Raw genomic sequence first — 24,008 nt, forward strand, 5'->3', positions numbered from 1 at the left:
TCTACTTCCTGCAACACCGTGTGTGGGAGCAGTGCCAGCGTTTGTTGTGCAGCCAGTGTTCACTGCCCAGGATCCCCAGCAGGCATGTCCCTCATGGTACAGGAGTCTGTCCACCCCTGTCTCTGGGTATGATCGAAATGAGGAAATTTGAGTGAGAGCTCCAAGGTCAGTTCTTACATGTGAGGTGTGCTGGTGGTAGTGTGGAGGCCAGCTTCTTTCCCTTCCATGTGTTTCTCAGGTAAGATGCTCCCCATGTGGGTCCCTGTCCAGCCTCTGTGCCACACCAGCCAGGATGAAGCCAGGTCCTGGGCTGAATCAGCACAGCATGACACAGACTTCCAGGTCTTTGCCTGCATCTTGGCACTGTATATGGAGCCCATGGCCCATTGTCCCCAGGCCTGGGGACACCCACTCACCTCCACCTGTGGTGCGGAGGCACGTTGGAAACGAGTTTGCCTTTCCAAACACCACAGCAAACCTGGGGGGACCACGGGAATCAAGTGGAGCTCCGGTAACCTGAAGATGACTGAGGTTTCTGGAGAACTGGGTTGTTTTGAGCCATTGTGGAAATATCTGCTCAGCATGACTCTCTTTAAACTCTGGAGACCTATAACTGTTGTGGATTCACAGGCTTATAGCTCAGTCAAATACTGGAAGGGACCAGAAAGAAATTAGTCTAGCATCCTTAGATCCCAACAGGCCATTCCTCCAGACCTCCTGTCCTTCTCGGGTGTTAGCCTGGTAACAGTGTATCCCTCTAGGAGGATTGTGGGCTGTGTGGTGGGGGCCAGGAACAGGGCAGTCTAGGGGATTCTTTGCTCACATTGTAGGCAGTTCCGGAGTCTTTAGATGACATTCCATCAATAAACAGAGTGTGGCCAGGAGGTTCAGCCAAGGATCATGTGTTTATTTCTGCCCTGCCAATGCCTGGCTCTGCCATGCTGTCCACAGCCATCACCTCTGGACAGAGTGCCTGGGTAGCTGTGACTGGACTCTGCCCTTCCAGAGATAATGAGAACATGGTGACTGGTTTCCCCTTGGAAACCACTTCCGATCCCTGTAGAAATTTGGGATCAGATCTAGAAGTGAGGGACAGTGCACCTGGGCATCGTGCAGTGGCCTGTTCCCAGGTGAGGGCTTTTCTGCAAATGTGTCACGGTTTCTGCTTCTCTCTCACTCTGCATTCTCTGTCAAGGGTTACATATCCTCTTTCTTGCTGCCCTCTCACCCTGTTCCTTAACTATTAAGGAACAGCCCGTGTTTACCCAGTGCTAAGTCATTCAGAATAACAAAGTGGGGTGACTTGCAGCCATGTGTGCCCTCACAGCACCTGGTGTAGCCTGCATTTCTGGGATCTCCTGTACTTTACTAGAGGATAGTGCTGAAGGGGAAAAATAACATCCACATGGGGTCCTCTGTTGTCCCTGATCACATGTCACCAAAAGGTGTTAACTTCTCTTAAATACACACACCCGGGCAGGCCACAGGCTGGACAGGAATACCTCACAGTATGGACAGAGAGGCTTCTGGTGTCACTTCCAGAAGACCTGTAATTTCAGAAGCTGTGAGTGAACAGAAATTAGGTCACCCCAAGAGACTGGAAGGAGCTATTCATCTTAGAAATGTTGGTACCTCATATTACAGCTGGAAGAGGAGATTTAAGGCATATGGATGTGAGCTGGGCTGGCTCTGGCACATCCGGCTCTGGCGTGCTTCTGTGTGTGTGTGTGCACGCATGTACAGATGTACATGATTTTTTAAGTTGTGCTAAAGTACACACACCATCAGACCATCTCATCTGTCTTGAAGTGCACAGTTTTCTGACATGAGTCACATTCACACTGCTATGCTGCCATTACTGTGGTCTCTCCTTGGACTCTGCTCATCCTTCATAACTGTCTGACTGAGCAAGCCTCGTGTGGGTGGACACACTGTCCTTTACTGAGGTGTGTTTTGCTGACAAGCATCTTTAGGGTTCACTTGCCATTGTGTGTGTGTGTGTGTGTGTGTGTGTGTGTGTGTGTGTGTGTGTGTGTGTGACTGACCTCCTTTTAGGCATGGATAATACTTGGCTGTGGAAGTGCACACTTCTTTGCATGTGTTGATGGATACTGGGCTGCTGGTATAATTCCACTGTAAATACAGCATGGGATCCTCTTCCAGACCACACTGTCCATTCTTCCCATGTTTTCTTGGAGGAGTCATGATGACTATACAGTCATACTTGGTATCATCTCAGTCAGACAGGGAAGTCCTTGCCACTGTTCAACCAGAGGTGAGCTGCACTTGGGAGCTGGGGAGTGGGAATGGTGGAGGAGAAGGTTCTGTAGACACCCATGTCGGACGGAGTGTCTCCTCTCTTCCTGGCCAGTTAGTTCTCTTCCCTACACTTGTGTCCTGTGTCCACTGTGAACCAAGCCATCCCAGTAAAAGGGCATTTTCGCTCAGATGTAGAGAGGATATGTCCTCTAGAAGCACAGGTCTGTGTAGATGTAACCAACCGTCTTATTAAATAAGAAACACAGAAACAATGTAAAAGAGAAAGCCGAGAGGTCAGAGCTCAGAGCTAAAATCTCACCCTTCCTCCTGCTGTCCCAGCTTCGCGAAAAGAGACCTACCTCCTGTCGGTTCGTTTTTTTAAAGTATGTTGTTCTGCCTTCTCATTGGTTGTAAACCCAAACACATGACTGCCTCGTCACTGTCTGAATGTACAGCCCCCTAGGTCTTAAAGGCATATGTCTCCAATGCTGACTGTATCCCTGAACACACAGAGATCTTATGGGATTAAAGGCGTATGCCACCACCGCCACACTCTTGCTATGGCTCTAATAGCTCTGACCCTGAGCACACAGATATCTATGGGATTAAAGGCGTGTGCCACCACCGCCACACTCTTGCTATGGCTCTAATAGCTCTGACCCCCAGACAACTTTATTTATTAACATACAATCAAATTAATATTTCAGTACAAATCAAAATAATATTTCAATACAATTAGATTACCACCACATTTCCCCTTTTCTATTTTAATAAAAAGAAAAAAAGCAAAAGGTTATGACTAACAAAAGAAAAACTATATACAAAAGTACAATAACTATATACAATATATACAAGTAATAAATACCTAAACAGGTATTTGACAAATCAGAGAAAATAATTCCATTATCTATCCTATTTTGGTAATTCCAAGATGTATCTAATGTACTTTCTATCCTAATTAATGTTCAACTATAACTAACTAATCTTCAACCATAACTAACTAATCTTCAACTCCCTCAGAGACCCAAGAAGGGAATAATATTAGCTAACAAAAATAAAAACAGGAAGTGCATGCAAGCAACTTCCAAAAAATTTTTTGAGTTGACAGAAACAGCCAGCTGCCTGGGTAGTCACCTGAGGTTTCTCCGTAGTGTTGGGGCATCATCTTCAGCCTATAGGCTTAGTGTATCTGACAGACTCATTTGTGAAGTAGGATGTACACAAGGTCAACAGTTCAACCTCACATTGGGTGAGAGCAGTCCACGTACCAGAAACACCTGAATTCCACTAGTGTCCTGTCATGATTCAGGATTTTAAATTCTGGAAATTGTTGACAGTTTTTTAATTCAGCTGTCCATTCTTCTTGGCTGTGTATATATGGCTTCATCTCAGCATCCCCTTCTTCTCCACATCCCTCTATTAAATGCCAGTCTACTTTTGAGAGGCATGAGCTTTCAGCTGCTGTTCCATTGTACAACAGAATCCATCGGCCCTCTGCCTGTTAAGCTGCCTTCGAAGAAAAGGGCACCGTACCTTTTCCGGATGCGAAGGCCACTTCAGGGATGGGGCCATATTGTCCTGGCCTCAGAAGATGCCTTTTGATAAAGCCATAACCACACTTGTTTTGGCAAGAATCAGTAGTCCCTTGTTTCGTGATCTGTCTGTCCATTTTGTCCTGTTGATTCGAGGATACTTTGTTGTCCAGTGGCTAACTTTTGCCAGAATGAAAGTTGACTCCATATGCAGTTTCTTCAATGCCCATATTTTCTCTAAAGTAGATTGGTACTGCCAGGAGCCGACATGTCTCAAAAAAGAAAAATTTTCTAAGTTATTAAAACATTTTAAATGCCATATTCTGTAGATCTCTGAAGGGTTTGAAGATGACCTGTCTAAAACATCTCTGCTCAATTTTTAAAACATATCTAATATGACTACAAGTTCTATGATAATGTCTAACTACTAGCTTTCATTTCTTTATATCCTAATAGTTGATAATAATAACATTCAAGGATCAGAAATTTGCATTACATTGTTAAATGGATGGAATAAATACAATTAGAAATATACATATAGCATTTTCTAACAATATCAGTTTCAAATTTGTGTACAATATAAAACAATTCAATCCAATGTAAAGTATTTAAAACTAGTAATTGTCTTTCTCCTTTCTTTCTTTTTTTTTTTTTCTTTCTTTTTTTTTTTTTTTAAACAAGAACCTTAAATCTAATCTCCTTTGCTTAGCCTTTTTCCTAACCCTTGACAATAACTTGTAACCAACCCCCCTAAATACTGAAAATTATCCCAGACCCAGAACCCATTAAAAAGACCAAAAAACCACCCGCCCCACACCACCTCTTTGGGAATGTGGGCGTCGTATTCTTAAAATTGCTTCCTGCTGGGTATGGGCGAAGTTTTCTTTATCCTGAAAGAAAAATTTTAGGTTAATTGTCAAATTCTAGGAGAGGTAACTATATCCTTCATTATCCAGTCTGTGTATAATGCCAAAGTTGAGGGTTTATCTCAAGTCCTTATTCAAGTAGTCTTTGAGACTGGATCATCTCAGCTAGTCATCTCAAAATTGTTCTGAGCACCTTGTAGTTCAAAGCTGATCTGTAGATGATGTTTGTCAGCTTAGTGATATTATTATTGTCCACGTGGAATTGTTGTTGTTGTGGGGCCCCATCTTCTTTCTGGAGACTTCAGTTGATGTTAGGCCTGGCCGTGATTTCCTGCAGAAAACTGATAAGAGACTCGAACACAAAAACATATATATGCAGCTAACTGAAGCCTTTTTTCTAGAATTAGTTAGTACTCTATATGACCATTCATATCTTAACAAAGTTTAAAATGTATATATATATATTAATCTTGTAAATTTTGATATAAAATTTATACTTTAAGAAAAGTTTAAAGAATCAGAATAGAATCAAAGAGTTGAGATTAGTAATAGAATAGTCCCTTAATTAATTTGGCTTTTGTCCTGTCCCATAGCAGAAAATGGCTCTTTTATTCTGTCATGATACAGGGAGTTTGTATTTTCATTTTAACAACATGCTTGAGTTTAAAGAAGGAGAGAGCCATTCTCCAACTCCAAAGTCAGCTTTAAATTTTAATTGAACTGGGACTATTAGAAAACCAATAGTGTTAAATCTTTAGAGAAAAGCAGAAACAAACATTTAAGAAGACATAAAATTTTTTAGATAATATATACCCATATGCCATATACTCCAATATACTCTGTTTCCTGGGATAGATGATTTGTCCCTTTTCTTCAGTTGTCTCATTTGTCTTGTGTCCTTCAGATTCCTTAACCTTCATTCTCCTAAAAGACAAAAACAAAAACCTTCCCCCAAGACTAATTTTTGGGGATGTTCCTTTTTGGCAAGTTATTATCTGATTAAATGAAAAGACATGTGTTGCAGGTACAAGTTAGTTTAAATTGGATGTTCATGCTGATTGATGAACTATCACCTCCTCTAATTAAGAGGTTTTTCTTGTTCAAATCGAACCTTTATCAATTTTGATGGTATCCACAGCTTATCTTCTCCTGTAGAAACAAAAGCAAAACCTCGTCCCCAACGTAATACATACCCTGGCTTCCATTCTGAGGTCAGCACATCCTTAAAGTATATAGGCTGATTTAATTCTGTAGTTTTTTCTATTACCCAATGTCTCTCTGCAGCTGTTGTTCCTTTCTCATTGGCATTCAGAAAATTCAAAGTTAATAGAGCATTATGCAGTCTATTTCTGGGGTTTTTGTTACCCATTTCTGTTTATTTAGCATATCCTTTAGAGTTCTGTTTGATCTTTCTATAACTGCTTGACCTGTAGGATTATGTGGTATGCCTGTAATATGCTTTATATTGTAATAAGCAAAAAACTGTTTCATTTTAACAGAGACATATGATGGAGCATTGTCAGTTTTGATTTGTGCAGGTATACCCATGATGGCCATAACTTCTAGCAAATGAGTGATTACAGAATCAGCTTTTTCAGAACTCAAAGCAGTTGCCCATTGAAATCCTGAATAAGTATCGATAGTGTGGTGTACATATTTCAATTTTCCAAATTCTGCAAAGTGAAACACGTCCATCTGCCAGATTTCATTTCTCTGAGTACCCTTTGGGTTACATCCTGCTGGTAATGGTGTCTGATTGTAGAAGGAACAAGTAGGACATTTCTTTATTATTTCTTTGGCTTGTTGCCAGGTTATGGAAAAATCCTTTTTTAAACCTTTACTATTAACGTGATGTTTTTTATGAAATTCTGAGGCCTCCAGCACATTTCCTATCAATAATTTATCAATCTCTTCATTGCCTTGTGCTAGAGGGCCCGGCTAGCTCAGTCGGTAGAGCATGAGACTCTTAATCTCAGGGTCGTGGGTTCGAGCCCCACGTTGGGCGCCAGATGTAGATGTAACCAACCGTCTTATTAAATAAGAAACACAGAAACAATGTAAAAGAGAAAGCCGAGAGGTCAGAGCTCAGAGCTAAAATCTCACCCTTCCTCCTGCTGTCCCAGCTTCGCGAAAAGAGACCTACCTCCTGTCGGTTCGTTTTTTTAAAGTATGTTGTTCTGCCTTCTCATTGGTTGTAAACCCAAACACATGACTGCCTCGTCACTGTCTGAATGTACAGCCCCCTAGGTCTTAAAGGCATATGTCTCCAATGCTGACTGTATCCCTGAACACACAGAGATCTTATGGGATTAAAGGCGTATGCCACCACCGCCACACTCTTGCTATGGCTCTAATAGCTCTGACCCTGAGCACACAGATATCTATGGGATTAAAGGCGTGTGCCACCACCGCCACACTCTTGCTATGGCTCTAATAGCTCTGACCCCCAGACAACTTTATTTATTAACATACAATCAAATTAATATTTCAGTACAAATCAAAATAATATTTCAATACAATTAGATTACCACCACAGGTCTGGCTGTACCCACTTGCGTTTGCTGGGGGAAGGAGGCTCAGGCTTTGTAACTGGGAAAAGTGGATATGCTGGGCAGTCAAGTTCTGAAGTTCTGTGGTCCTAAATTCTGCACATCCATGGGAATGTCTGGGTGAAGAGGTAAACCAGCCAGCCTGTTTCTTGCAAAGGTGGTGTTATATGTGGAAGACTGTTCTCCGTGGCAGCTGGCAAAGCACTTGTCTGTGTGGCAGTGTTCTCCATCAGTGTGATGCTCCATCAGTAGGGGACCCCATCAGTGGGGCATGGGAGCTCAGCAAAGGCCTCTTAGGACTGCACTGCAGCTAGACTGGGTTTATGTCACCATGTGCAGCACAGTGTGGTACTCACCCAACAATCTTTGAGGTGAGCCAATGCTTTCTGAGCACAGGCTGTGTTGTTCAGTGGTTAGGGACTGCCAATCAGCTTTGCTGTTTGGCTACTGAACCTGGGGCAGGTGGGTTACCTTGAATGACCACTCTGTTGTGGGTAAGATGAGTATACAGAGTGAGTGTAGCTCAGGCCACTGCTAAGTGTGGGTAGAGATCTAAGATTTGGCTTCCATGGATGGAGTGAAGCCTGCTGGTAAGAGGATGTTTTTGTCCGTTTGCCGATCATTTGTGCACACTTTCTGGCTTGACACTTGTGTTCGTGTGGGCCTACCAGGGAGGCTGGAGTTTTCTGAATATTTATGAATTACTCTTTTTGTGTTTGTTTCAAAACCAAACATTCTAAGTGGGCAGGTTCTGGCCTCCTTAGAGTCCCAGGGCAGCAGTCTCAGGGGGCCTGCTTCCTTGTTTGGAATCACTCCTCAGAGCCACAGGCAGATATGGGGTCAGTTCCTCTGTCCCCTGAAACTTGCAGGATGTTCTAGAATGTCTTCCTGATAGTGGACCAGTGGGGCTGAGTCATCATAGACTTTTATTACTGCATTCTGGCTGCCACCTGTTGAATACAGCCCTGCCTGGTTAGGTCTGGGCCAGCATGGTGGTCTGTGTTCACCTTGGCCTTCCAGGAGGCTGCAGATGATACCTACTAAAGGAATGTCAGCACAGATTGCCATGGAGACTGCTTGTTAAAGTACCTTTGTACCTTAATAGGCAGGAATACCATAAGGTGGCCCTGGGAGAATGTGTTACAGAGCTCCCTGGCTTGGCCCTGTGCCCATTACACAGACTCCAGGAGCGAGAGTGGAGTCCATAGTTTATGGATGGCTTCACCTGTGAACAGAGGCTGAGAGGGCTCACCCCCTCCCCTGAAGCGGTGGAGCTTTACTCTCTTGCTCCCTTGATTCAGGCATGACCTCCTGGCTTTACTGCAACTGATGTTGGGCAGGAACCTCACATGCTGTCCAGACACCTGGGCAAAGTTTTCTAGTTGAAAGTTGTGACCCAGTAAGTAGCTCATGAAACTGCTGTAGAAAACAAACAGTAAGCCCAGAGCACATTCTGTGTGTAAGTAGACAGTGCTCTCTGAGCCTCGTACAGTGTGTTGACTGTTTCCGCATCAAATCTGACTTACTGTGAGTCTGGTGAAGTCTGAAAGGCTCTGTGCCTTGTGCATACCAGGTAATTGGGTTTGGTCTCTTGTTGAGTCCTGATCTCTCATGTCCCGTCTTCCCGGGATAGAGGGCATTTCACCCTTGTCGTCCTCTACTCCATGTGCACACCAGGAGGGGCCTCTTCCTTCTTCTTCCTGGACCTTCATTCCCATGAGGCTGGGCACAGCCCCTTCTTCCTCTGTGCCTGCTGCCTCCACGCTGGCCCTGGAGTGGGGAAAGTGACCCTCTTTACATGCGTGACTCGTCCCAGTGTGGACTGTCCTTTACATCTCTTTAAATGGGCTAAAATTAAATGATATAATCAAGAGAAGCATGCTGTGCTCTGCCTGGGACAGACGCAGCAGAGAGCCTTGATGTCTTCCCTCCCCACAGGGTGTTTCTGTGGCTGTCTTAGCCAGGCGTGTATAAAGCATACAGGAGCAGTTCAGCTTGTAGCTCATCCTTGGACCCGCTAGGGCCTGACTTGGCTTGCCCTTTCCCTTTCTTTTGTATGCACGTTTCTACAGATCAGAGGAAAACAAAACAAAGCAAAAACAACACCCACAGCACTATCTATGTGGAAATAGGCTTTACCGCGACCTTGCTGTTCTGTCCTTTTGAAAACAATATCCCATTTTGTCTGAGGACGCCTTCTGAACCCACCAATCACCAGTCTGAAGTCTGCTTCCAGCCCTCCCGTGCTTGCTTTCAGGATTCCACCCAGAGGTCTGGGTCTGAGGTTCCTTTTGTCAGCCCATGAGCTCAGGCTGTCTGGGCTGCTCCCCACCCCTGGGAGATAGATTACATCCATTGTTCTTGAGGCCTCCTGGCACAGCTGACAGCAGGGTTAGGCAGGGTTAGGAGAGGCCCAGGCTCCCCAGAGGCACTGGTTTGCTTTCACTTGGCCTCTGGAATTGATACGTTAATAAAAGTCCCTGGTGCCCAGCCCCTCTTACGCACGTATGCAGATTTATTGTGTGGGTCTGTCTGCCTGAGTGTCTAACTTATTAAAGACAACAAAATGGGTTCTTTCTCATCCATTATTCGAGGAGAATAATAAGTCTCTGTCAGATTAGCTTCTTGGGACTCAAAGCTGAATAGTAGCTGTCTGTGGAGCTCTTGGGCCAAGAACTCACCTCCTCCTGAAGCCGAAAAATGTATTCTGAGGATTTAAAATACTTTACTGTTCAGTCCTGGCAGAAATCAAGCGGCTAGAGACCCTCAGTCACATGGGGCTGTGTTCTTCTCTGTGTGGGGCACATTGCACAGAGGAGCATGGTCCCTTGAGCTTGCTGGCCTCTGCACCTGCCCTCCCAGGGCTGGGCTACAGCCAGAATTGCCAGGCCTTTTAAGATCAAGCCACTGAGGATGGGGCGGAAGCCAGAGCCAAAGGAGGTCCCTGAGACCTTCTTTTCATATCATCTTTCCCTTGGGAAAATTCTGGGGTAAGGGTTGTTCTCCCAAATAAAAATGTGGGCTAGAGCCCTAATCCCAGGCCTCAGGATGGGGCTATATTTGGTGACAGGGTCTGTGCAGAAGAAATTTAGTTGCAATGAGGTCATCAAGGTGGCTCTAAGCCATGTGACTGGTGTCCTTATAAAAGGGGGGACTTAGACACTGAGACACACTCTTAGAGGGAGTGATGAGAAGATTCGGTGATTAGGCAGCCACCTGCAGGCTTAGGGACAGGGGCCTGGAGCAGACATCTCAGCCACCAAAGGAACCAGCACTGTGACCCCTAGGCCTTGGCTGTCCAGAGCTATGAAAGATAAACTTCTGCTGTTTGAACCTCCCAGATTGGGGTCGTTTTAGGGCAGCCCCAGATTTAAGTAATATCTTCTGGATTATAAATTAACTTCAAGACATGAACCATGTAGTTATACTATTTGGCATGACTACAGCCTCTTCTAGTTGAACCCAAACTAAATTCTTTAGTGTTAGACCTTTGCTGGTTAGACCTTTGTCTGGGGCTTTGCTCTAGCACATCCTCTGGGCAGGCTAGAGCTCTGAGCGGCTTTGAGTTCAGGCCCTGGGGAACATGCCTCTCTCTACTGTAGAAATCACTCGGCTTTGGCTGAGGTTCTGCCAGAAAGTTGGGTGCTAGTTTTACCTGCCTCTGGTGCCCTGTCCAGATCCCTTCACTGGGTCAGGTCCTTGGTTTCTGCTGTGACCTTTAGGATACAGGCCTCTGATGTCATGGCCACTCACTCCCTGGGATCACTGCAGGTGATCCATAAACTGAAAATTAGAATATAATCCAACTGGGAGGATTTTCATGATGACTTAGTTCAGAGGTTAAGATAAACACATTCTCAGTTGTCCCATGTTCTTTAAAAACAGACTGGGAAATGGGGCTGTTAGTGGCTACGTCTCCGTTCCCACAGTGTTACAGGTTGTGTAGTTACACAGAGCCTCCTCTGTGGGGCTGGTAGGACTGTCCCAGCTATGGGCAGAGCATGGCTTTGTGAGGTCCGAAGTATGTCTATTAAACACCATTTCTGAGGGACAGAGGGTTTATAACCCTAAATCAGATTCCACCAGGAGGGGTAGGTTACAGGCTATGCAGAAGGGCATTCTTGTCTATCACAAGGCCTGAGGAGATGACTTACTTGGTAAAGTACTTGCTGTAAAAGCATGAGAAGCCAAGTGTAGTCCCCAGAACCCATATGCAAAGGCTAAGCATGGTGGCACATCCTTTTAATTGCTTTTTTAAAATTGGTAATCCTTTTAATTGCTGGGGTCTACTGGCCAGCTGGACAGCTCCAAGTCAACAAGAGACCCTGTCTCAAAGAATTGGGTAGAAGGATGTGAAGTTGATCTCTGGCCTCTGCACGCACACATGCACACAAACATGTACACACATGTATACACACCGAGAAAGCTGTGTCAAAGTGTAGACAAGGCCCATTAGAACAAGGATGCCCTGCTGAATGGAAGGTCTGTGTTGGGTGAGAGGGCACCAGCTGCTGGTTGGGGCAAGGAGTGCTAGCATGGTGCCTGGGGGTAACATGCGGGTGCATGGGTGTGACTGTGAGTAACCACAGAGATGGATGTGACTGTTTCCTGTGGAGGGTTGGCTATTGACTTGAATTGCAAGGAGGCCTACCACATCTTGGGTGGTGTGTGTGACCCCGGGAGTGAGGATGGAGAGTGGAAGGAAGGACTAGCAGGGGCCTGGCTCTGGAGTACTAGAGAGAAGGGCGGTGTGTGTAACAGCTCTCTTCACGGTATCTGTTTTCTTGCCCATGTTGGGCAGCTCCCTGCGGTTACAGGGTGAGACCTGCCAAGGTGTCCAGGTCATTTTCTTGCAGACAGGTTGTGAACCAGCGTCTGCAGGCCCCATCCTGTCTCTTCCAAGAAGCCTTTGTTTGCCACTGCTTACAGATGGAGGAATGCCATCAGCCTGTTTGCAAGCCGTGGGCAAGGTGGATTGTTACATGGGTGAGAACAGAAGGATAAGGACGACCGGCCTTGGGCTTCAGCCTCTGGAGGCCCTGCTGTCTCCTGCAGGTGTCTGATGAGCCACAGGGCAGGCATGTGAGGTTGGCCGGGGGCCTCCTCTGCTGTGGCTGCTGAGTGGCTGAAGTGGAGCATCCAGAGCAGCACCTGCTAGTGTCCCTCTGGCCTCATCCGGTCTGGGCAGGTCCTGCCTCCCACTGCCCCGAGCTGTCACCTGTGAGCTCTTTACTCGGGAGTTACCCATGCTCTATCAACTGGCTGCTCTTCTCTCTGCATTTGTTGTTGCCGGACTTTCCATCTTTGAGACCGAAATGTTCAGTGCTCCTTGGAGCTCACTGGAAACATCAGAAAAAGGCAGCATTCAGGAATTAGTGAGCCCAGGGATGATGGGAAATGCCCTGGTTCCTTCATGTCTTTAGCTCTTTCTCTGCCTTCCTGCAGTCTGAAGAAGTCAGTTGGGATGTAATCTCGTTCAAATGCACCAGGCTTTCCTGACAAGGGGGAGGGAGACCATTCTATTTCTTGATTGGTCCCTGAGGGGCACATCTTGGATGTGGGGTACCGTGACCTCAGGATGCCACCCTGCCCAGTGTCTTTCTGGTTCCCACTAGGCCAGCAGTTCTCAATCTATGGGTTGTGACCCTTTGCAAGTGGAATGACCTTTTCACAGGGATCACCTAAGACCACCGGAAAACACAGATATTTATTTACATTATGATTCATAACAGTAGCAAAATTAGTTATGAAGTAGCAACAAAATAATTTGATGGTTGGAGGTTGCCACAACATTAGGCAGGTTGAGAACCACTGGACTAGGCAGACTGCACTTTGATGTAATGAACTTCTGGTCATGGGCAGAGTGTGGCCAAATGTAACAGTCTAAGAAGAAGCAGTGAGTCCACCCACTTACCTGTAGGCAGGCTGGCTCCCTTCCCTTCTAGTTACTCCTGAACAGGCTGTACTTTGGGCTGGGGCCAAGCTACCTTGGTTGGCTCTTGGTGGGGTCCCTAATTGTTAGAGCTAACTCTTGGCTCTGAAAAGATGGCTGACCTTTCAGAGTGACTTTTGAGAGACACAGGGGAGACTGTCTGTGGATGTCTTTGGAATCCAGTGATCACCCATCAGGTATCCTCTGTGTCCCAGGACCACCACTACTCCTAATGGTTCTCGCTCACTTCCTCCCACCAATGTTCAGGCCCCAGCAAGGAGTGCTCCTCCTGGTGTTGGGTTTCTGCCATGGGAGTCACAGCACCTGGCATTACTGCCATGTGGTACATGTTAGACTTGGTACCTGGAGGTCATGGGAAGTCCTATGTGATGACTGTTAGCCCTCATCTGGATTTGGTTGCAAGAGCGCAAGCTCAGGGAAGATGTCAAGGTGTCCAGGAGCACACAGCACAGCTTAGACTGTCTGACAGCTCAAGGGCAGAATGAAGAGTGTCTCTGGCCTGGTCCTCCTGGCTGCTCACATGTCTCTACATAAGGACTGTTGTCGGCCTCTCTGCACCCCCGCTCTCCTGGGTCTGCTGTGTTTACAGGAGAGTGTAGTGCCCAGAGTGGGGCTGCTGGCTTACGCTGTGGGGATGCCACTGGCCTTCACTCCAGGCAGGCCGTTTGGCAGTCTAGGACCTGCTCCTGCTGGTGGAGCAGCGGTGGTTGACGACTTCCTGCACAGTGTCATGTCACACCCATGTCTAGTTATCTGTGCCACCCAGCAAACAACCTAGACGTGGGTAGTTGGGTTTCCTTCATAGTCTTGTGGTTGGTGGTGCCATCTTCTCCTCATCCAAGATAGCCACAACACATCTAAGCACTCTCCAGCTCTCCACGTGGCAGCTTAGTCTGGTGTAGTTGCCAGAGTGCCCTCGAGGCCACATGCAGCTTCTCACAGCAGCTGCTGATGGAGGAAGGGCAAAGCAGCATGGCCATTCCTCACCCACTGCAGCCCGTTGCTCCAAACCAGTGTTCTTCATGACATTTCGGGATTTAGTGCCAGACCTCAGATCCTGGGCAGGAGACTTCTGGTTCATTTGAGCAGTAGACTGTGGGTCTGTGGCTTCTGCTCTGTGGGTTTTGTCAACGTCCCCTACTGCCGTCATATGTGCCATCTTCATTCCTCCAGGGTCACCGAAGATGGAAAACATGACTCCTGTGGCTCTGGGCCTGGGGCAGGATGAGCTCACTTCAAAGCCGAGTGCAGTCACCCCTGGTGCCTCATAAGGATCAGGCATGATAATGTGTGGCCACAGAGGTGGCTTTCAAGACAGGCCTGAGTAGGTCACAGAGTTCCAGAGATGCTGGGAATAATGAGAGGACATGGGCAGGACCCTGTGCTGCCAGGACAGCTGTGGCCCAGGCTATGGCCAGCATGTGCCAGGGGACTGACCATGCATCTGGTCAGCCAGTCTATCCCAGGCTGTCCCTGTGATGTGAACAGAGCAGGCACCCTGGCCCGGGCAGCCTTGATTTCAATATATACTTGTTTGCCCTCAGTTCTGTTATTTGGGTCTCAGTTTCCTCCTCTTGAATGGGATGCTGGTGCTGCTCCACAGGCATGATAAAGACGCACACTGACGAAAGGGCACACCGAGAGCTTGATAGTTCCGGGGGGGGGGGGGGGGGGGGGGATGTTCACAGGAAGCAGCTTCAGGGAGGAGTGTTGTCATTCTCACCGAAACATGGTGGGCGCATCTGGCTCTCTGTGCACATGACCAGCCTCCTGTGAAGACATCAGCATCTAGTATTCCCCTCACACTTAGTCCAGCAATGACTATGTGCTCACAGGGCATCAGCACCCAGCATTTCTAAGACTTAGTTTGGCAATGGCCATGAGCTCATAGTACTGACTATGTTCTCACAAGGCTACTTTGGCCTCTCCTTAGCCAGTTTTCCGAAGAAAACAGAATGTTGGATATGCTGTTTACCAAAAAGACATAGAGACAAGCCCAGCATTGCTGAAGTCCAGGCTGCAGGGCTGTCTCGGATACTTACCTGAATTCCTAGGGACCTTTGGATTCCGGGCTACTGTGTGGACTACATCTGAGGAGCAGAGGCTGGGCTCACAGCATCTCCGGAAACAGCTCTCCAGCCTGGTGCTGTTGGCAACCTTAGGCCAGGTCTGGCCAGCTCTTCAGTTGCTTTAGTAATGCTGAGCACCATGTAGATTCATAATTCCACCCGTAACATATTTGTGCTGGATTTAAAAATTATTCATGAGAATAATTTAAGAACATGAAAGAAAGCTGGAGAAGTGGAAACACCACCCAGCATCCTCAGCCAACATGAGCTTTTCTACTTCCCTGCGTCTCATTCCAGGCTAGTCCATATGGATGCGTATTTTTAGATAGTTGTTTTATTGTGTACATAAAATTTGGTCTCCTGCTTAACATAAGCATTTTGCATATTTGATGTGGTCTTTATCATTATAATTTTTAATGAATCCATAATATCCTCTTAAGGGGCTGTAACATAAATTAACTGCTTAGTGGAGAATATTTTAAGTTTCTTCTCTACTTGTATAAGTAATACTGTAGTATTTGTGCGTAGAATGTGTTCCTTATTTGGGATTAGTTTATGGTGATAACTCTGCAGAAGCCCTTGGGTAGACCTCAGAGCGGGAGTGAGGCCCTGTCTCAGAGCTGCATCTGTCTTTAGGGTTGGGGTTCACTGGTCACTCTCTTAGGAGACATGTGAACACTGCAGAGTAACCGGGAAGGAGAGCTTGGCACTCTGAGAGGCCAGCCTTTGGATCAGACCTGGTAGATCCTGTTCCCACTGATTACATTGTATCAGCCACCTCTCACCACGTGTGCTTCCTCGTCAGGGAAAGGAGGCCAGCAAACCACAGGCCCACTGTGAATGAAGACTTTGTATTTAGTCGAAGGAAGACCAGACTGGGTGAGGGAAATAGCTGTGTTAGCTGAGGCTGATAAGAAGTTAAGTGTTCAGGTTTCATATACTGAAGCCCCTCCATGGCAAGCCCCTCCCACAGCCTCCCTGAGGTGTCCTGGTCTTTTTCTTAGTGTAGGCAGTCTGCTGTGTAGGGCCTGCCTCACACCTGCTTCTGCTCCTGTGCTGCACTCCCTGACTTTCTGAAAGACTCCCGAGGTTACCCTCTTTCTGCTGGGAGTGTTTTTTACACGTCTCCTCTCAGTCCTCCACCTGGCTGCAGAACATCATGGACGTCCATGGCAGACACATGCAAGGATCCATGCACCTTCTCCCCCTGTTAGCTGTGACCTGCTGGAGAATGCTGGCTCTGCTCTGTCTCCATGAGCAGAGTTGGGATGGCCCCTCTGCTCTCCTGACTGCACACTTCTGTATTCCAGAATCCAGATAGACGTGATGTTTCCATGGGAAAGCACAAGGTCCTCTGAAGAGGGCACTCTGCTGAAGGACCGGCCACGTCCAGCTTGGAACTAGTGGGCATTTGCAAATACCCATCCTTTCTACGCATGTTGGGATGGCCTCCCTGGACTTTACTGTGGGTGTCTGGTCCCATGGTGATTTGTGAGGAACAAGGAGGCAACCTGTGTTCATGTTTCTAACCTCTGGCTCCCAGGGCTCCCAGCTCTTCCCCCGAATCTCACTTCCCCCCTCAGAGATAATCTGCAGCCAGTTTTGGTTTGGGTCACAGAACTAGCCAGGGTGTAGAAGCCAGGCCCACTCAAGGTGTGGCATAGACAGTGGTGCCTACTGGAGCAAGGTGGCATCGCATCGTGGTCACATGGGACCTGACCAGCCTAGAGACATGGGACTGCCTGTGGATGTTTGAGGTTGACACGGACAGACAGAATCCTGGTGGTGAGTAAGGTAGGAAGCAGCATGGTGTGAATGTGCAGGTAGTGGTGTGGAAGCCATGGACCCACCAACAGGAGAGACCCCGTCTCCTGCTCTGTCGCACTCTGCTGCTGCCCTCACCCTTGGCTGTACCTGTGAGGTACTGTCTGACTGCTGAGCCTTTCCACCACTTTCCTGTCATCTGTCGGGAAGTTTTACTTTATTTTAAGATGTGATTGACTAATATGAGTCACAGGGGGAAGCATTTGCTAAAATTCCTCCTTTTTATGTGGAAGACATTTTTCTAGTCAAGCTTCTGACATGTGTCATGTCTGTAATGTAAGAGGATCTGCTTTGGCTAAAGCTGGAAGCCCAGAACAAGCAGAATGGAGGCTGAGAAACGGCTGTCCATACTGCGGTATATGCAGGATTTCTATTTACAAGAAGAGAATGGATGCCTAGCCCAAATCACGCTCAGCTCACCCATGGACTCCATCACCTTCTCCTGGGGCCACAGCCCTGCCTGCAGAGACAGGACGACAGATTGACTTGGTCCCCAGACTCTTACTCAGACTCCAGAGTGAGGTCACACTGTGTGTGAACCACTTGCCTGGACTGTCCTCCCACTGTCCTCGTGGATTTCATGGCCATGGTTGGGGGAACCAGTTGCTCTTTTTAGAAAGAGGGTCACAGCGTGAACTAGATCACTCCTAGGCCTCACCCTTAGTATCTCCTAAGACTGGCTGATCTGTCTTATAGTACGTTGAGTAACTCAGCGTTTTCCCAAGAGATTTCTGTTTTAGTGTCTTTGAAGGGGAATGTGAATAAGATTGCGTAAAACTGCTATTCAGAATGTCCAGGAACTCTTACCCACCCCACCCCACCCCCCACAAGAAATAAGCAGATGACAGATACTGGTCTAAAAGCCACGTTCTCTTTACGTAAATTCCCACATACTCCCCATTCAATTCTTGCATTCATAGGATGCCAATATGGGTATTTTATTCATTAAAGCTCTTGCTTTATTCTATTGTTGGTGCCCAAATCCACACCCAGGTGTGATGACTCATGAGGGATGTGTATTTGGACACAGGGTGTGAGGTCATGGTTTCCTTTTGTTTCTAACCCCGACCCCCTGGGCTCCTCCCCTCAGAGATGCTCTTTAAGTCGCACAGTCCACAGAACTGCCCAGACAAGGACCATGTTACAGGAGCCAGGCCATGACAAGGAATCGTGTAGTTGGTGGCTCCTACTGGGAGCAAGGTGGCATTGCAGCATGGCCCTGTGGCACCTTATCCTCATGCGACCGACCAAGGCACCACATCTAACCCTGGCCCTCTTAGGCTCCTCCTACACTTCCTTCTGTGTTTTTTGCATTTATTTATGAGTCCCGATCAAGGATTTTGTGGAATGTCCCTCGTGCTGCCTGGTGTTTTTTCTCATGGGGTCACATCCTTGTACAGAAGACTGTACAAGTAAAGTGTGCGTCCTTTGAAAAACACGTCGAAGGAAAGGAGAGTGCAGGGCTATAATAGCTGCCTAGGCACCACACAAGGAGCAAAGGTGTCCTCACGTGGAGGGAGCCAGGCAGGGTCTTCAGGGTGGCCTGGGTGGCATCAGGCCTTGCAGTCACTGAGCCCATCAGAATGCCATTTATGGAGAAAAGATAGAGTCGTGCTTAATTTCTGTGTTAGGTATTAGGAAACTGAGGCTCAAGGATATAGCCAGAGTTGCCTGAGGTGACAGAGAGACCAATACAAGTCCGCTCTTCCCCAGCGTGTCTCAGGTGCCCTTGGCTTATTGGACCTGGAAGACTGGGATGCTGGCTGCCATTGCTCTTGCATGTGGCTGAGAACATTGAGATAAAAGAGCTCTGACAGCATCTGTGTGGTGAGCATCCAGGGTACCATGCCAGAGTTTGAGTATGGGAGAAAGGTTACGTGGTGGGGCACTGCTTACAGTACTTCAGAGGGTTAGTGCCTGTGGTACTCCTCAGCAGCTTTCCTATGAGCACACAGTAAAATAAGTGCACAGACGACCTTTGACACGAAGTGCCTATCGTTTGTGGTTAACTGAGTGTATGTATATAAAGCACACTAGTTCAGACCTCACAGGAGAACCTTGTCCTCTGCCCATCTGCGCAGGACAGAGCTCCACAAGCTGGTCAGTACAGTGGGCATAAGGGTGAAGCAGCATCTCAAGGCCGCCTGGCACCACTCAGACCCCGCCCGGTCCCACCCTCAGGGTGTGATTGACCAGGACCAGCCATTGGGACTAAGTTTAAGAACTCGGTTTTTCCTCTCCCTTCCACTCCTGATTCTTACACTTTCGTGTCTTTTGGCTGTTAGCTGAGGGAAGGTTCTAGGGATATCACCGTGGGCTGGGAAGTTTGTTGTGGGCTCTTACAGTTCCTCAGATGTGCCCCAATGTCATTCCTGCATGGTGGGACCAGAAGAGTCACTACTTTGCACTTTCCATTCAGAGATGGAGGAGGGATCTGTTAAGCATGATTATGAGGCTAGGCTGCCTCTGAACAACAGTGATGGTTAGGAGGGCTGCCCCTTTTCTACAGCCCAGCCCATGCTCCCAATAGGCCTTTCACAAGCAAAGCTCAGTCTGCTTTCTAAGGCAGAGGGATCAGTGTGTGCTGAGATTGTGTTGGGAAACTTGTAATGTACAGTGTGATCCTCCTGCCCAGGGGTCTCTCCCAGACTCTGTGGGCCCCCTTTCTCAGTGGATGGGAAGTACATTGTCCATTTGGTTGGTTGGTTTGGTGCACTCTTTTGAGAGGTTGTAGAAACTTTAGGAGATGGTCAAGTGCATCTCTACGGTGCAGTCCTGGGGAAGACAGCCCAGCCTTTCTCTCTGTCCCATGTCTGCCCTCTGGGGAGACGTGAGCAGGCAGCCTTCTGTTCTTGTCACCCCTAGTCACAAGCTGTCCCAGCCATGCCTTCCCTGCCATGATGGACTGTATCTACTAAAATTGTGAGCCGAATCTGCCCTCTCTCCCTAAGTTGCTGCTTATTGGGTGTTGGGTGGCAATAAGAGAAGTGGCTGGCAGTGACAGTAGTGAGGCCGTGACACAGTGGGCAGCAGTGCCTCCTCCTGTCTGGGAGAACCTGTGGGGTTTTCTGCCCCGCCATGGTAGAACACCCACCCCAAGGAATCAGAAGCCGCCAGCAGTTCCCGAGTCCCTCTGGGTGCCTTGGTAGAAATGCTGGCCTGTGGGAGGTATGGTCTGTAGCGGGAGCTGGTCTGCTCTGAGAACCTGGCTTCTGCCTGAATGGTCCCTCAGTGGGTTTGGAGCGAGCGTCTGAGTTTGGAGATGGGCTCCAGGTCTGAGTAAGCGCCTCTTTCAGATTCTGGAAACTTAGCTTTTTATAAACGCAAGTGTTGCTGTTCTGATCAGCCTTGGTGACAACTACTGAATAGTCTCTAAATGATGCTGACAGGTGACATTGAGGAACCCGACATTCAGAGTATTTTGGGGACTTGTTCTGTGCCTGGCCATATGGTCTAGTAGCTGAAATGATTTAACATTGACAAAATGTGTTTCAGGAGGAGAGATTTAAAACAGCCTGTTTATTTTCTCTTTTCTTCCAGAGGAATATTTTTATGCCTGTTACAAACATGGCACAAACCATGTGGTTACTGCTCCCACCTCATGGGCATATACCCACCACTGAGAGACTCTGTCTTCCATCCTCATAGCAGGAGAAGCACAGTGCCTGGTCCCCAGCCTGGACACAAGCACCCCAAACACAAGGCGTCACCACATGGTGGCATTAGGACACTCCTGTTTGAACAGTGCTGCTGGTCTAGCTGTGTTGTTAACACCGTAGATGTGGGGAGCCCTAAGGTGACCACGGCAGAGCCAGTGAGGGTGCAGCATGCTAGAGCTACCGCCATCACCAGGTATTCACCACACTGCCACGAGCACACAGACGGGATGGGAGCAGTTCTTGTGACCACAGACGACCTGGAGGTCTTGCATGCTAGTGTGGAAGGCCACTAATGATGGCAAACCTGGGCCACGGGGGCTCGTGGTAGCTCACCAGCCTCCCAGTTCTGAAGTTCAGTGCTGGTGAGGTCCCGTTATCACTGGCTGGGCCCTGCCTAGAACTCCAGGCTTGGGCTCAGGCCTAAGCTGGAGCTCTCACCTCAGCGTGTGTTTTTGTCCTCTGCTTCTCTGTCAGGACTGACCCTTCTTGCTCTACTCTCACCCACCTGTGGTCTCTGCTTGAGGGTAGCGTGGATGATAAACGTGTGCCCAAACTCCACCTGTTTCCCAGATCCTCCTTCAGGGCTTCCTGGGCGCCTTGCTTCCAGACGGGAGCACCTGCCTCACTCACTAGTCCAGGGTGTCCAGATGGACTCCTGGTGCCGCCTCTGATCTCTTTTCTCCCAGTGGGACTTAACTTCCATCTCTCCGTCCTAGACTTACTTATTCAGTGTGACCTTTCTTTATGCTGCATCTGTGTCTTGGCTACTTGGGCTGGCCTCTTCAAAGAGGAGTTTTTAGAACAACCTCAAGGCACCTTGTGAGCCTTGTCTTCTGCTCCGTGTTGGGGGCTGCCACCATGCCCGACCCCTCCCTATCCTTTCTCCTCTCTTCCCTCAGGTTTCCCTGAGACCTTCCTCTGTACGTGGGCGCAGTCTCTCCCAGAGCCCTCCTAGAGTGCTTGCTGGTTCTCTGCTCTTGCCCAAGTTCACCCAGCCTGGGGTGCCACTTGTGCCTGCTGTACCCACAACTGTGGTAGGCTTGAAGGAGAGAGGGACAGAAGTGTCCGGGAGTCTCAGCTAGTGAGCCTGTCACTGGCCATGTGTGTTCTGAGATGTGGCTTCATGAGCCACATCCCGTCCCTGCAGTGGGTTAGTGGGTGGAGAGGGAAACCACTTCCTTTAGAAGGCGGTACAGTAGATGCCCTGCCTGGGCTTCAGCCCTCGGGCTCTGGGTTCAGAGTGTGCTTCAGCTTTGACAATAGGATTGGTGATGGTTGTGTTGGCAGTTTTGTCCGTGCCTGCATAGACGGTCCCCCTCCGCGGCAGCAGCCCAGGCTGTGACTCTTCCTGCTCCTTCCCACCCTCCCCTTTCTCCTTCTCACCATTGGGGATTTTGAGTGGAAGTCCACTACAAAGCAGTCCTGTTTGACCCTCAGAAAAGTATTTTTGAGTTTTAATGACATACTCAGAATGAGCCCCTGGTGACTTGCTTAACTGGAGGGTTAGGGTTTGGGGCGGCTTCTTAGCAGCTGGGTGACCTCTGTAATTGCTTAAAGTCTCCAACCATATGAGTAAGGCAGGAATGACTGCCAGTGTGTTGTTGGCTGAGCAGTGGCTGGTACGTGATGGATATTCCCTGACAGTGCACAGCCTTAGTAATCTTTCCCTCTGCTCAGGTCCACCCCCACCAGGTCCTTGAGCTATCTCATTCTTCATACTCACCGTGGCCTTGCGCCGCCGCCACCTCCAGAATTAGGGTTATGGTAGACACAGTAGATGGGGAAGTTGGGGGCTAGGTGGGGAGAAAGTGTATTTTGGAAAAAAAAAATGCTGATAGTTGACCTGGATGTGTTGATTATGTGACAGCCATAGACTAGGACTTGATTGGAACCACCAGCCCCAGAGACGGCATCAGCACTCGATTTTATTGAAGGTGAAATAGCTTGATCCAGTAGCCAGAGTATTTGAGAGGTCGAGTGCCCTGGTGGGAGGAAAGTATTATTAGTCACAGAATCTGACAAACCAGCTATGAAATAGAACCGGGCGCTTAATTAGAAGATAGCACTGTGCAGCCCCGCAGGGCCATAGCTGGCTGGTCTAGCTCTAATGGTCCCCTTTACCGTGAAACACAGTTGGCTGTGTTTTTAGGGTCACTGCGTAATCCTCACCAGGGGTGGGTTGAAAGTTTATTTATAATCCAATAATCAAAAAAGCTGATTACAAGCATTGTTTTAGAACCTTCTGGCTGCAAGAAAATTTGTAAATCGTGTCCAGATGAATGTTAAAGCATCTGTTGCTGTGGAGCAAAAAGTGCCAGGAGTCAGTGAGGTTGAGAAGCTTCGTGCTAGGTGGCCAGGTCAGGACATGATTTAGACCGAGGGGGTCAGTGTGTCCATTGTCTTCCTCCTCCCACCCCTGAAGGCCCTTCCTGTGATAAACCCAACCATATCACTGTACTGCAGAAGCCATGGGAGGAAGGAAAGGCTACAGAGAGAGGAGGGGCTAAGGACAGGGTGACTTCCCTTAGATGCAGATGATGGGCAGGGCAGGTAACATGTGGAGGGCCCAAGGTCTTTTTTAGAGCCAGCACAGCAGGGCAAGTGCACACAGCAGGCCAGGCCAAGGAATGGCACTACACGGAGAGCAGGCTGGGCTGCCAGTGGGGTTCCCAGTGCCCGGCATCCTCACCTGCTCCAGAAGTGCCCTTCCATGAGGGAGGTTTCCTATTTGGGCTATGCACAGAAACACTTTTTATTCTCAGAAATCAGATTGAAGTGGGTGGAAAATGCATTAAGCTATGTGGCTGTGGAGCTGTTATTTAGTTTGATTTAATGTTGATAAATGACAGCCAATTGTTTGCCCATATGGGTGGGATAAATTCCACCAGAGCTTATGTCTTGCTCTGTAGGCTGGCTCCCTGGCAGTCTCCTGTGAGCGCCTGGTTTACCGTCAGTAGGATTAATGTGCCCTCTGACATATTAGGAGCTTAGAGGGCCCAAACCTCGGGGATTTCCCAGAGCCTACCTTGGTTCCATGACTGGACCACCTTGATAACGATGACAATGCTGTGCGCAGCACATAGTTGCTGTGGTCCTCACCACAGAGCCTGGGATTCCGGAATTCCGAGTGATCTTTCCATTGGTGTGCAGTCAGGCCGCAGCCCGAGGGAGGTGCAAGTGTGTTCCTGCAGAGATTGTCCCCCGCTTTCTCCCTAGAGTAGTCTAGACTTCTGGGTGGTCATGAAGATTGTCCTATGCTGGGGCCCTCCCTGCTCATTGCTGAGCCCCCCAGGGTGA

General features: G+C 48.1%; 1 protein-coding gene and 1 non-coding gene across 2 annotated transcripts in view; both read left to right on the forward strand.

Annotated features, from left to right (window-relative positions):
• The window catches only part of Galnt2 (polypeptide N-acetylgalactosaminyltransferase 2), a 140,390-nt gene that overhangs the window by 50,076 nt on the left and 66,306 nt on the right, over positions 1-24,008 (forward strand). The window lies entirely within an intron of this gene.
• Trnak-cuu (transfer RNA lysine (anticodon CUU)) lies at positions 6,590-6,662 on the forward strand. Its single transcript has one exon. It is a non-coding gene; the product is annotated as a tRNA-Lys (tRNA).

This window comes from Peromyscus maniculatus, chromosome 5 (assembly GCF_049852395.1).
Source record: "Peromyscus maniculatus bairdii isolate BWxNUB_F1_BW_parent chromosome 5, HU_Pman_BW_mat_3.1, whole genome shotgun sequence".
Taxonomy (NCBI): Eukaryota; Metazoa; Chordata; class Mammalia; order Rodentia; family Cricetidae; genus Peromyscus; species Peromyscus maniculatus.